This window comes from Chinchilla lanigera, unplaced genomic scaffold (genome assembly GCF_000276665.1).
Source record: "Chinchilla lanigera isolate Chin_1 unplaced genomic scaffold, ChiLan1.0 scaffold00008, whole genome shotgun sequence".
In the NCBI taxonomy this organism is placed as follows: Eukaryota; Metazoa; Chordata; class Mammalia; order Rodentia; family Chinchillidae; genus Chinchilla; species Chinchilla lanigera.
This window is the reverse complement of record NW_004955409.1, coordinates 33,819,869-33,833,034: the sequence shown is the minus strand read 5'-3', so window position 1 is coordinate 33,833,034 and position 13,166 is coordinate 33,819,869. Positions and strand designations below refer to the sequence as shown.

At 31.8% G+C, this 13,166-nt stretch overlaps 1 protein-coding gene and 1 long non-coding RNA gene across 2 annotated transcripts in view; one reads left to right on the top strand and one right to left on the bottom strand.

Annotated features, from left to right (window-relative positions):
* The window catches only part of LOC102018366, a 63,615-nt gene that overhangs the window by 7,760 nt on the left and 42,689 nt on the right, over nt 1–13,166 (top strand). The gene's annotated exons all lie outside the window — the stretch shown is intronic.
* Nova1 (neuro-oncological ventral antigen 1) overlaps nt 12,679–13,166 on the bottom strand; it is a gene marked incomplete at its 5' end in the record, with an annotated part of 138,410 nt that continues 137,922 nt past the window's right edge. The window contains 1 exon segment of the mRNA XM_013510444.1: nt 12,679–13,166. This exon segment is cut by the window's right edge and continues 5,055 nt beyond it.

The following is a 13,166-nucleotide window of genomic DNA, read 5'->3' as shown; positions in this document are numbered from 1 at the left end:
GCCTGGTGGCGCACATCTGGAATCCCAGCCCTCAGGAGGCTGAGGCAGGAGGATCATTGTGAGTTCGAGGCCAGCCTAGGCTACAAAGGGAGTTCGAGACCAGCCTGAACTGCACAGGGAGTTCAGGGAGACACTGTCTCAAAAAGACCAAAAACAAAACAAAAATGTAATACTATCCTCATGTCCCCTTTGTTTAATATAAATAGAATATGCTAAATGGAAAAAGGGGGTCTTATTTGCTGATATTTTTTTACTTACTTTGTAACCATTCTTTCTTTAGAAGGATTTATAAACACACAAGCCTTTTCAGGCGCAACTTATTTTCTTGAAATTTCTCAATTCGTTTCTCAAGGAAGTAAGAAGCACTTCTTGAATTATTAAGTTTCTCTCAAAGTTGAAAGGTAGCATTTATTACTAGACTAATATGAGGATGTGTTTCAGGACTGAACATGTGTTCATTTTATTCAGTATTAAGATCTCAACTTTATACTTAATTGTAACATAGGATTGTGGCTTGAAGTTAGTTTTGGGACTAACATGCTGGTATACTCTCATATTTCCAAGTATTGATGATTTGTGAAACAAATGTTTGAAACCAAGTTTCATAGTCTGCTTTTGTAAGCAGCTTTTCAATATTGAGCTTTTTGTGCCTTTCATGTTTTAAGGACATTAAACTTACCATCGTAGATGGACACTAACTTGTTACTGCCATCAATAAAGTGGTATTTGACCCAGTCACCTCTCAAGTTTATTTTCACTCCTGACCAGTGAGGGTGGTTGAGAAATAAGTGATCCCAAACATCACAAATATATATGCATAGTATCACAAAATATTCAAATATATTCATCCTTAGGAATCTGCTGGAGCATAATGAAGGCTACAAGCGACATCTAAGAGTGTCTTTAGTTGCACTATTGTGTCTCCGTTGATGCGCTGAATCATTTTGAAGTATTTACCTTTCATGGTCATTCTGACCTTTGGGGAACAACTAGAAGCCTCACAGCACCAGATGCTGTGAATAAGGTAGCTGCGGACACACCAGAATGGTTTTCCAAGTCTGTCTTCCTGTTGGGTAGTATTTAGCAGCACTATTCGCTGTATTTCTGATCACACTTTGTAAACATACCCATAAAAAGAACTTCCAGGACTGCTGTAGAAAGTGACAAGAACGATGGGATAAGTATGCTTGAAGTGAAGGGAAATATTCTGAGGGTCATTAATGACAATGTGTCTTTTACTGTCATAAATTTTTAAAAAATTAAACATTAGCCATATTTTTTGATCACCTCTTGTACAGGAAGCAGAAATCTTGTATTGTGTGGAATTATTCAATTTTAATATTGTCACTTTATAAGCTATAAATAACCTCTGATGTTTCCTCTCCCACTAAAAGAAATGTTAGAATACTTTATGAATTTAATCGAGAGACATTTGTTGAAGATCAACCAGGAAATTTTATTTAGTACTGTATGCTTCACCAAATCATCCAGTGGAAACAGTAATTTAAGACAACATTGGGGAACAAGTCATGGAGTCAGCCCTCAACCAGTCATACTTCTTGAAGTCAACTGAAATGTTCTCAAATAAGGGATTGTTGAATGAATAAAACAAGTCTTAAGTAGATATTTAACATAAGATCCTCTAATGGGTGCTATATAGTGTAAGTTTCTCATCTTCTATGCTTTAATTTACATCTTTCAGCCATGTGAAATATACAACATCCAATAGCCAGTTAAAATTTTATTAGGCCATTGGTGGACATCTATTCATTGCTTGGAAATAAGGTCTACAGAATTATTTATAACATAAAGAATGTAAGCTGAGCACATGTAAACTTACCTTTTCAGATTCTGAGTTATTTCTGAGACACGTTGATCTCGGCAGGCATCAGACAGGTTAAAAATTTAACACAATGCACATTTAAATATTACTGCCATTATTAGTGAATTGTGTGCCATATTTTTTATGCACACTAAAGATTAAGTGATTCTCACAGATTAGGCCTTGTCAGGTATTCAACACGTGTCATCAGAATTTTAAGTAAAATATAAATGTACATATTTGAAATTATTAGAGCTTTCCCTTTTAAAAATACATGATAGTATAGAATATACATAGGGGTCAGTATAATTTAAGTCAGTTGATATTCACATTCTGACTGTACACAATTTAGTTTTTCCTTACAGTTTTCATTTCCAAAATCAATGAAAGTAGAGATTGATAAGATAAAAGTGGCAAAAAGCAGCATTTCCTTAGTTTTTATTGTCATCTTCCTTGGTTATGCTGAAAGGTGGGATACAGTAGTAACAAAAATTTAGAACCTGAGATAAGTTTGGTAAGTTAGAAATAAAATTTGTAACCAAATAGGGAGAAATAACCATTATTTCAAATGTTTTAACAAAAACAAAAACAAGGTTATGCATTACTTTTTCAATTGCATCAAAACACAGCGCTGTTCTAGCTTACAGGTTTGGGGAAGGGCATGATCGGTGGGATTAAGCATATTTATTTTTCACACGCTATTTGATGTATATACAAAGAGACTACCCACAGAAAACAGTCTTCTGAGTTAGTTTTCTAACTCTTAATATATTATAGTTAGTATAAGTGAAGACCTACTATCACACAAAAGAAAATTTTACTGTTTTATAATTTAAGATTTTTTTTGTACAGGCTTGTCTAATGTAGCCCTAAGTACTTTATAGAGCCATATTTAGGGGTGGACTCAAAGTATAATGTTCGTTTTTTTAATGCAAAAAATGAAATATACTTTAAAACAATATAGTTTAAAATTTAATATGCTTAAAAATTTAAAATATATACTTTAAAATTTCATATGGTTGAAGAGTATTTTGATATTTTAAAGAGGAATTCATCTTTGTCTTTGTTCTGTGCATACTGTGAACAATTTTCGGTCTTCTCACTGCTCGAACAATGGAAAGCTGCCATTTCTCATAATAGGCCTGGCCCATATTTCATGTTTTACATGTGTATATAATTTTCCATGATGAATGTTCACCTCGCTTTCAAACAGAGATGTTAGTGAAAATTAGCAAGAAAAATGAAATTGAGTCATTGTTTCATGGTATGGCTTTTCTCTTTTATTAAATGTAACAAAAAGTGTTTATGTTGTAATGGTAGGAAATATGTAATTTTAATATATTCATCAAATAAAAATTAAATCGTCTTCCTAAATTGCACCAAGAAATATAATCTTTGTACTGAAATATTAACCTCCTAAGCATTAGATGTAAAAAGCACATTCCTGATGAATCAGTGTCTCTAAACTTTCTGCTGAGGATTACCATTTTAAACACCCAGTGAATGAGATAGAAAAGTGTGAATCCCAAGTAAGCACTGCCTTCGAAAACATCAAAATCACCTCTTCCTCCTTAAAATCATGACTAAAACGTGTGTGTGTGTGTGTGTGTGTGTGTGTGTGTGTGTGTGTGTGTAAAATCCTCAGAATTAGCTCTTCAAGTATTTGGTATGAAACCCTGTGGCACTCACTGAAGACTACAGCGTGTTCCTCAGCTCTGATAAAGAAGCCTTCCTCTGCTTAGGATCTTACCCGTAATATGTACCGGATTTATCGGGCATTTAGATTTCCATATTCTGTGGTATGATTCACATTTTGACACTACATTATGTTTTAAAACTTCATTTTGTTGGTAATGTGAACAAGAGTTGGTAACTTTATTAAAACTCATATAAGAAATAATTTTGAAGTGTTGGTTTAAAGTACCTAGGTTGAAATATATTCATTTTGTTATCTGTCCTCTTAATAAAACTAATCATCTATCACAGAGGACTCAGATGATTATCACTGCTTACTATCCACCAGGAGTAGTAACAAGCCAAATGAATTAGGCTTCATAGCTCAATTTGAGAATGATTCATTTCTTTCCCCCCCTACTAATGGCATCTTCATTTATTCTTCGTTATTGAGAGAGCCTTCTCTATCAATGGCAAATAGTGTATTTTGAACATTAATCACAATATTCAATTTAATGCTTTCAAACAAGCAAAATTTCCAGAGATTACTATTGTTAAAATTTCAATTTAATGAGAATGAAAAACTACAGAAATTCCATTGTTTTTCAAATATTAATAGTTATTAATAATTTCTTATCTTGTATGTAGTCATTTATCTTGTACTTTCCTCATCTACCTAATATTTGCTTGTCTTCCATTATGGTTGATCTTAGCAAGACAATGGCAGCAAATATACTTTGATCCCAGAGAGTTGGGCTATTGTGTATACTGAATTTCATGTTGTTTAACCCCTACCTAGTGCTTAAGACATCCTTTAAAGTACATAGTGCTGCCTGGGAGAACAACTCTGTGTCTCCGAGTTCCCGTTTTGTATGCCTCCTGCAAAACCTTGAGGATATGCAAAATTTTGCCATCAGTTTAAGAAGCTCATAATACACGGTGCCTGTATTTGAGCAGAAAAAATCTCTTACACATTTTACATTTTTCCTCATATTGCAAATCATATGCACATGGGGTTGTTTACTTCTTAGTGAAATATGAGAGCTAAGTTTGAGCTAATTTTACTGAAGCTATTGATTTTTGAAATTAGCTTTTAAAATATATTCTCCTTAAAGTTGTAAATATTCCACAACTGGTAGCTACTAGTAACTTGGTAGGCATATTGAGAACCACCAACAAGACCCCTTACTATGCACTGAAGTGTCAATTTTTCCTGTGAGACTTGCTGTTCTTCTGGTGGAAAGACCCTATTTCAACTTTTAAATTCTAACAGGCAGTCTTTAACGATTCCAAAGGTATTCCCTGAATATCTTAACAATACAATGTCCTGTGTGTTAAAATTCTGAGTTATGTCTGCCTTTCCCACTCTCCTGCTATTGAAATTATGTAACTCAGCATTATAGTTTAAGAAAGTGTTAAATCTGACACTGGTTGTGCCACTTTCAGGAAGTTATTGTATGTGGGGGGCGAAGGTGCTGTGTGAGAGAACTCTCAAAATTTCGAAGTACAATTATAAACAAATATAAAAATGTTTGGCTCTGCTGGGTTCTTTAAATGGCAAATGAGCTACCTGAACAGTTAGGACACTCCATGTCTTAGTATGCCTAAAATTGGGGCTGGGGATTTAGCTCAGCGGCAAAGCGCCTGCCTGGCAAGCGCAAGGTCGTGAGTTCAGTTCCCGGTACCGGAGAAAAACCAAAAAACCAAAAAAAAAAAAAAAAAAAGTATGCCTAAAATTACCTCACAAAGTACACGCCACAAAGGCTGCAACAACTTTCCCTCTGAGCTTTTATATTGTGTGAACTTACAACACTTTCATGATGTTAATGACCTGAATATCTTAATTCTTGTACAATTCTTCCATTAAGAAATACTGATATACATTAACATTTTCTCATTCACTTTCAAGAGTATTTTTTTTTCAAAATGGATATTTATTATCTTTAAAAGTTTTGAATGAACTTTACTTTTAATAGAACACATACATGGAATTTCACATATAAACTTCTGGGGTGTTTTCTATTTTATTACATATCTAACTGCATTAACAATGAGTTCACAAGGAAATAATATGACATAGAAAACATTAAGGAGTTAAAAACAAAAAGTTGAGATACACTCTAATATTCAATACAGTATACCTATTAAAGGACTTCTAGCAGTTTACTATTTATTTTTATTGATGTGCAAAGAAGATTTCTTTTGAGGGGCTTATGAAAGATAAAGGATGACTAGCTACTGGGCACTCTGATAAACTTGGTTCACAAAATTCATTTTCTCAAATTAATTAGTTGTCAATGTTTCACCTAATTTCAACAAGCTTTTAATTGCAAATTTTGTTATTAATCTTTAGAACATTGTAAGCTTTTGCTCTTCCTCATTTGTTCACTTAAGTTTATAGAAACAAGAAATATATTTTAAAAGTATTTTCTTTGAGCACTCATAAATAGCCTCTTGAAACTGTAACTACAATTTTCATTTCACGGGTTAGGAAGCCATGATTAAAGTAATCACATCTTTATATAATCACTTTTTCCATTACTTGATCAGTTTAGTGAAAAGTTATATTAACTTTATGGGGTCATCCGTACAAAAGCGTAATAAATACATGAATATAGCAAAATATTTACTTCATATCTATTTTGCGCTTATACTATATTTAGGCATTTCTCTACACAATCTATTATGTTTCAAACTTAAGAGTTTTATTCTAGGTTTTATCCTTCTCTTATATTCTGGTACAGTTGCTCTTGGTCAGTATAGTTTGTAAAGGTATCATTACTCTTTTAAAGGAACAACTGACAGTTATCAAAAATTCCCTCCTTGAGGTTGAATTTGGGTACTGAAATTTAGGTATATTTAAACAAACTGTAAATGAATTCTTGTATGTTCAGCTAGTCACAATCACCATAGTCAAAAAAGGATATTTGAGTCTAAAAATGGTAAATAAAAAGCAAAATAACCGATAACAGAAAATAGGAAGATAGATATTTTGGAAAAAAGTAAGGGGACCGAGGAGGGAGGGGAGCAGAAGGAAACGAAAAAGAAGATGTGTTATGTACATGCACCAGCTCCCCAGGAAGAATGTGGTCATCATGTACTGCACAAGTGTACTAATAAAAAACTTGATAAGAGATTGAGTGAAACTGAGATTCAAATCCTTATTAGTCTATTTCAGGACCCACTTTTCTCCTATATTGAGCACAATTCTCCACAATTTTCTTTTCCTATTATCAAAATCAGCATCCTCATACTTTATGAGATTATAGAAATTATAAGTCTAAATTTCTTATTGTTTATTGTTTTGAATACTTATTTTACAGAATTAATTTCAATCCATTTTAGGCTAGCCATAATATACTTTTACTATAGGACAGCCTAGACTCGACTCTAGGGTAGAATAAAAATCAGAAAGTAATACCAAATGATTTACATATCTCTTCATTTGGAAAATAAAGCAAGGCAATTATTGGAAAACACTTCAAATTAAAATATTATTTTCTGGTAGAACATTCTATTGAATATTAATTTAGAGAAAAATATACATATTACAAAATTGCCTCATAAATCATTACATTTTTGGTATCACTATGAAGTCTAAAGTAAATGAAATATTTTCCAAACATTATTTTCAGGGGTTACATTGTTTTGCTTTTCTTGAAGAAATTTAAAACCAAAACTGAATATATTATTAACAGCGAGAATGTTAACACTATAACCCAAATACAAAATAGCATAATTTGATAAAAACATTAGGAAATATTCTTTCCCTTTAATATTAGATATTAAAGCACTTTTAAAGACATGTTATCAAAATATCTTCTCTGAATGTTAAATCTGATGATCAAAACTGGATATGGCAGAGTTAATTTGATACAACTATTAGGATAACGAAGTAAGTACATATGACATATAAAAGGATGTATTTGATTACAAAAGAGACTATCAAAAAAGACACATCTTGTAGAGTATACCATGATTGATACTGCAAGTCATGGAGACCACTCACACCTTTTTTTCCCGGTCTTTCAGAAAAGAGAAAGACAACATGAGAAAAAACAAACAAAATAATTGCACAATTTTTAAAAGTTCCTTTAGACCATATCCATATTTTAAAATTGATCTTTCACAAATTGTCATTTCTAATCTTTTTATAGCTTTTACAAAATTTATAAGAACACATTAGATTTTAATTGTTTTATACAATAATATTTATAACCTAATACACAAGGATTTAACAAATTAAAAAAATGAATAAATGCCTTTTATAAATGTTTTAAAATTTATAACTCTAATAGAATGGTTAGGGAGCAATGTGTTTATTAGTGTGCTATGTCATATAATCTCTATATGACAGCATTTATTTTTCTAAATTTATTCATTCAATTTAAAACAAAAATGATGTAGATTAATTTTGTTTTGGTTTAAAAATACATCCTTCAATACATTTTAAACATAAATCCTTAATTCACCTTTTTTTTTTAGTTTTGGAAGATAAGCCATGTAAATATGAAACTTTCAACCATTTGATTCTTGAGTATCATGTACATTATTTGATAGTTCGAGTACATGCATATTTTCAAAATTAAAACATTATCAAGTGGCAAAACTTTCTTATTGATTTGTAAGAGCAAAACAACACTGAGAAACTGCTTTGAAATCATATATTGGATTTTGTGAGCATGGAGATAAAATCCATTGAGTCCTTCTTAGGGGCACACGACAAACACCCTGGACAGATAAGAAAACAGACATTTATTTCACGTAATTCTCTATGTCCTTGCCATGTAGCTGCACTTGTTTGAACATGTTTATTTGTATAAAATTCTTTGGCTCTCATAACTAGTATGTTTCTTTAACTCGTTATTTTTATAGAGGCAACCCTCAATGTAACAGGTCTAAAATTACAACTTAATGGGTTAGTAGTATACTTTGCTTTTTTAAATAAGATATATGTGATTCCAGAAACTTCAAATTATTTTTAACTTTTTGGAAATGAAATTACCTAACTTGTATTAAAGTAGCTTTATATTTATCCAATACTTTGGATTATTCTCAGTAAAGTGCAATCAATCTGAAATTTATTAATTTTATCTTAGTGGCTTCAGATGCAGCAGTTGCATATTATTTTATTTTCTGTAAAGTAGGGATAAAATTAATGTCTACATTGTATAATATTGAGAATTAAATGAAAAATAAACTTGCATTCTGTACATTGCAAAATAGATATTTTAATCTCATCACATGTTCAGGGATCATTTATGAAAATACCTTCCTAATACTACTCAAGAAAAAAAGTCTTACTCAGTTTTGTATTCGGAAACATTTTTGCAAAAATTTAATTTTGGAAGTTCAACTTCTTGAAGCTACTTAAGGTTAAAGGCAATAAGGCTTATATTCATGATAAGAAAATATTACAATAAGTACTATAATTATAATTGTAACTTTGCTTTTCCCAAACAGTTGAAGTGATATAAAAAGAGGTGTGATAAGCTTAATTATTCTAGTCTTAACTGGTTCACCATAGACAAGTGATGACATTCTCATGGCTGGTGAAATAAATTATTCTCAGTTCTAAATTAGAATCGGTATAAATATATTATACTTGATCTCAATTAAGTGTTAATACCTATTCCGAGAAATAGAGGTTTTGTATCTGCACTTTCAATATCAATTTTGGTTCCTGGAGTACAATGTGCTCAAAAATTTAAAAACTGGTGAAAGTTCCTCACTGATTTCATTTCAAGAAAAGAAAAGTGAAGGACTGGAAAACAAAAATTATGAATGAAAAGTAAGGAAAATAACCAAAAAGTGTGTTTTAATACATTTGGTGTAATGACACCAGGGTAGAATTACTGACATAATGGATAGTGTTTGTGTGGTATCACCACCTTCTACACACCACTTCCTTGATGCATTACTTCATGTACATGCCTGGTGTACAGAAGAACCCTAATGGCCACACCGGCTTAAAAGTAATGCTGAGAGAACAAAGTTACAAAAATGAGAATGCACAACAGAGATATTGTATTGGTTTAACCTCTGCATGGCTATGTCATCTCAAGCCCTCATCTGAGATGTCCTGGCTGGCTCAGGTCTCTGACTTGGTTATCCTGTCACTCTTCCAAAGACTGATTCTCTGGTGCTTTGCATTCTTTTACCACTGTTTTTCCTTTTGTATCCAAGATTCAAAGTCTGTATATGAGAAATTTTACCTTTAGTATACTAATGGTGATTGCATGGATCAATAATAGAATTTGTTCCAGAAATTTAAAGAGAAAAATCAGTCATTCTTATGAATCTATAAAACTTTCTAATATTTTAATGTATAAAGAAAAAACATTTAAAATTAAAAGCTGGTGCATAATAATAAACTGAAATGCCAACTAAAATAACATGTACATTTTAAGAGCTGTTTCATTAAATGATTTTAAGTCTTTAAGGAGATAAATTACAAGGAACTTTATTTATTTATTTATTATAGATTTTCGGGACAAAGTCTCGTCCAGGATGGCCTTCAATTCACTGTGTAACCCACAATATTCTCCAATTCCTGGTGATCCTCCTGCCTCAGCCTCCTTTGTGCTAAGATTATGGATATGTGCCACCATACCCGGCCTTAGGAATTTTCTCACAAATCCCAAGACTCAGGTATGGTTGTCCAGGCCTATAATTCCTGTACTCCGAAAGGGCGAGACAGGAGGATGGCCAAGTCCAGCCCAGCCGAGGCAGTCTAATGATTTAGCAAGACCTTGTCTAAAAACAAGAAATTTAAAAAAGGGCTGAAGATCTATCTCAATGTACATGCTCTGGATTTAACACCCCTGTAATACACAACCAAAAATCCAAAAGAAAGTATCTTAAAAGTTCCCTGAATGTGAGCATTTTTGTGCTAAGAAAGTTGTATATGCAATTATTAAAAGCTTGAATGAGAAGCGTGCTTCTAAACCAATGGAAAATGCTTTCCTTTAGCTATCTGTAGAATAGATGAAAACTAGTTTTATGAGTTTGAAGGTTAAAATGTGAATTTTAAAAGGTCTCTATTTAAACCTTGTACTACATATAGAAATAACATTTTCTGAAAGTTATAAAGTCAAACTTCACAGGAAGCACATCTTCAGTTTTTCTTTCTGTTGGTGAAGGATGAGAACTTATAATACATGGGTATTTGGCCTTTGATATCACTTTATATACATCCTAAAGTGATACATCCAGTGGTTGTCTAGATAAAGTTGTCCTGATAATCACCTCTATTCTTTATGTGTGAACAACCCCCTTCCTTAAAAAAACAAACAAAAAATAAAACCAAATACACATAATCTTTACGGAAGACTGAATTATTAAAGATGTTTGAGTTGTGTCCCTAGGTGGTAAATTTATTAGCAAATCGTTTCCAGCAGGCACTCAAATCCCACAAAATATATTCTGCAGAGAACTGACTGGAGAATGCTTTTCTTAAGATATTTGGAATACAGTATAGTTAGGTTCTCATCTGAATGCAAAAGTTTAAAATAATTCAAATGCAAAAGGTTTTATTTTCCCAGCTTTCCTTTTATTCCTCAAAATGAGATATAAGACAGTTTGTGTTAAGATAATTTTTTTAAAGTTTCAATTCTAGAACCACCCCCCACGCAGTACCAGGAATCGAACTCACGACCGCATGCTTGCCAGGCAGGCGCTGTGCCACTGAGCTAAATCCCCAGCCCCTAGACTATGTTTTAAACACTAAAGTTATGGTTTAGTTTCCAGTACAATTTCAGCATGGATTGACCTCACTACAGATTTACAGTCATTACCTAAAGGGGTCATTCTCTTTTGTAGGTAACAAAATATGGAAATATCTTAAAATTGTCATCTATGATGTTTAAATATATTGAAATATTTTAAAATATTAATTTATACCAAGGACTTGATCTACTTCAACACTTAGGGAAATGATGTAAAATATGTGGAAATTTGTAGAAGTCCTTATTTTAAAAGTTACGTTATAATAATTCCTTTAAAGAAAAAATTTTTAACCACGACCTAAAACATTGACAAGTACTTGACAGTATTTTGTTACTGACCAAGCATTGTAAATTTGGACAACCCAATGAAAATGCTTGAAGATTTCATATGCCAAATGTCCCCAAATATTTTGCTAAAGATAAATTATCAACTCTGAATACTTCATTATAATTTGGATGTTCACTGTAGTTCCATAGGATTGCAATACACAATTCAATCTCTCACTAAAATGTATCTCTGCAGAAGCAGAAAGACCAAAAAATAGCAAAAAGAAGATACACCAGCATTTTTCTTGAATATCTGTCTTCATAGCATTTTACATAAAACTGAGGCTATATTAACAGAATAGGTGATCATACATTATCCTAAAACATTTTCAACATTCAATATTATAAAGTCATAATTCAAGGGGAATCAATGTATTTTGGCTTAACAATTTGAATCATAATGTGTAAATCACATCAAAGACTATGGCACTATAGTTTAGAAGAATCTGTGTTCCTTTATTCCTGTACGTAAAAGAAGCTGATTATCATTATCAAATGATCTTTTGATTACCAACCATTTGACCATGTGGTTTCATTCATTTGCTGCTCTTTTACTTGATTGAGTTAAAGCACATACAAATTGGTCCTTTACTGATATGGGCATTGGCCAAACTGGTGGACATTTTTAGCGGGGGGAGGGGGTCAAAGTGTAACTATTCTTATGCAAAACTTCAATCACTTCAAACAGGTTAACATACTTAAATGCTAAATATCTGACCTTTTCAAATAAATGCAGACCTACCTTGATTTCCAGAATAAGCCTATTCATTTCCATGAGACAATGTTTTCACAAAATATAAGGCAAAACAGGTGTTATGTACTTAACAGAACTCATAATTTAAATAATTAAAACTAATTAGTGTTTAAAGCTATTTGCAGATTTATTAGAGAAACAAATACAAATATGCATTTCTACAGAACTGTTTTTTCCAAAATGATCTTAAAACTTGTTCCACAGTATTCACTTGTTTATATATCTATGGTAACCCAAGTATTGGCTTCTGTACCACTTGTAATGAGACAATTGCCCTTCCATTGCAATTATAAAAATCTATTTAAAAAAAAATTCGGCACATACACGTTAAATATTTTTCCTTAAAAAAATAATCTAATCAAAATATTGAATACTTTAGATTTAAACAATATTTTATTTACAAATCTGAATTGATGTACTTTATTAATTACACAAGGTAATGCTTCAATTTTCAAGAACAGTTGCTTTTTGTTTATATAGACCAGTGGAATGACATCCTGTCTAATAATATGTACTACACTTCAATTATTTTTCAAAATGAACATGACAAGTTTTGTGATATTTTCATTTTTTGAAAAATGTTATTTTAATTGGGGCACATATCTGATGAAACAAAAATAACATGCAGAACTCCAAAAATAATCAGTTAAAGAATATGATACTTACCCTTATGTAAAAGACATCTATGAACAACAGTGCATAACAATATTATGTATTCATGTTTATGAGAAACCAAGCAGGAGGCAAAATGAGTTCATCCTGTTTCCTAATCATGTGCAATTTCATATGGCTGTTTGCATCATTTAAATAAAGTGTGTACATTAAATTTATAAGATTGCATTGCACTCAAAATTATTATGTA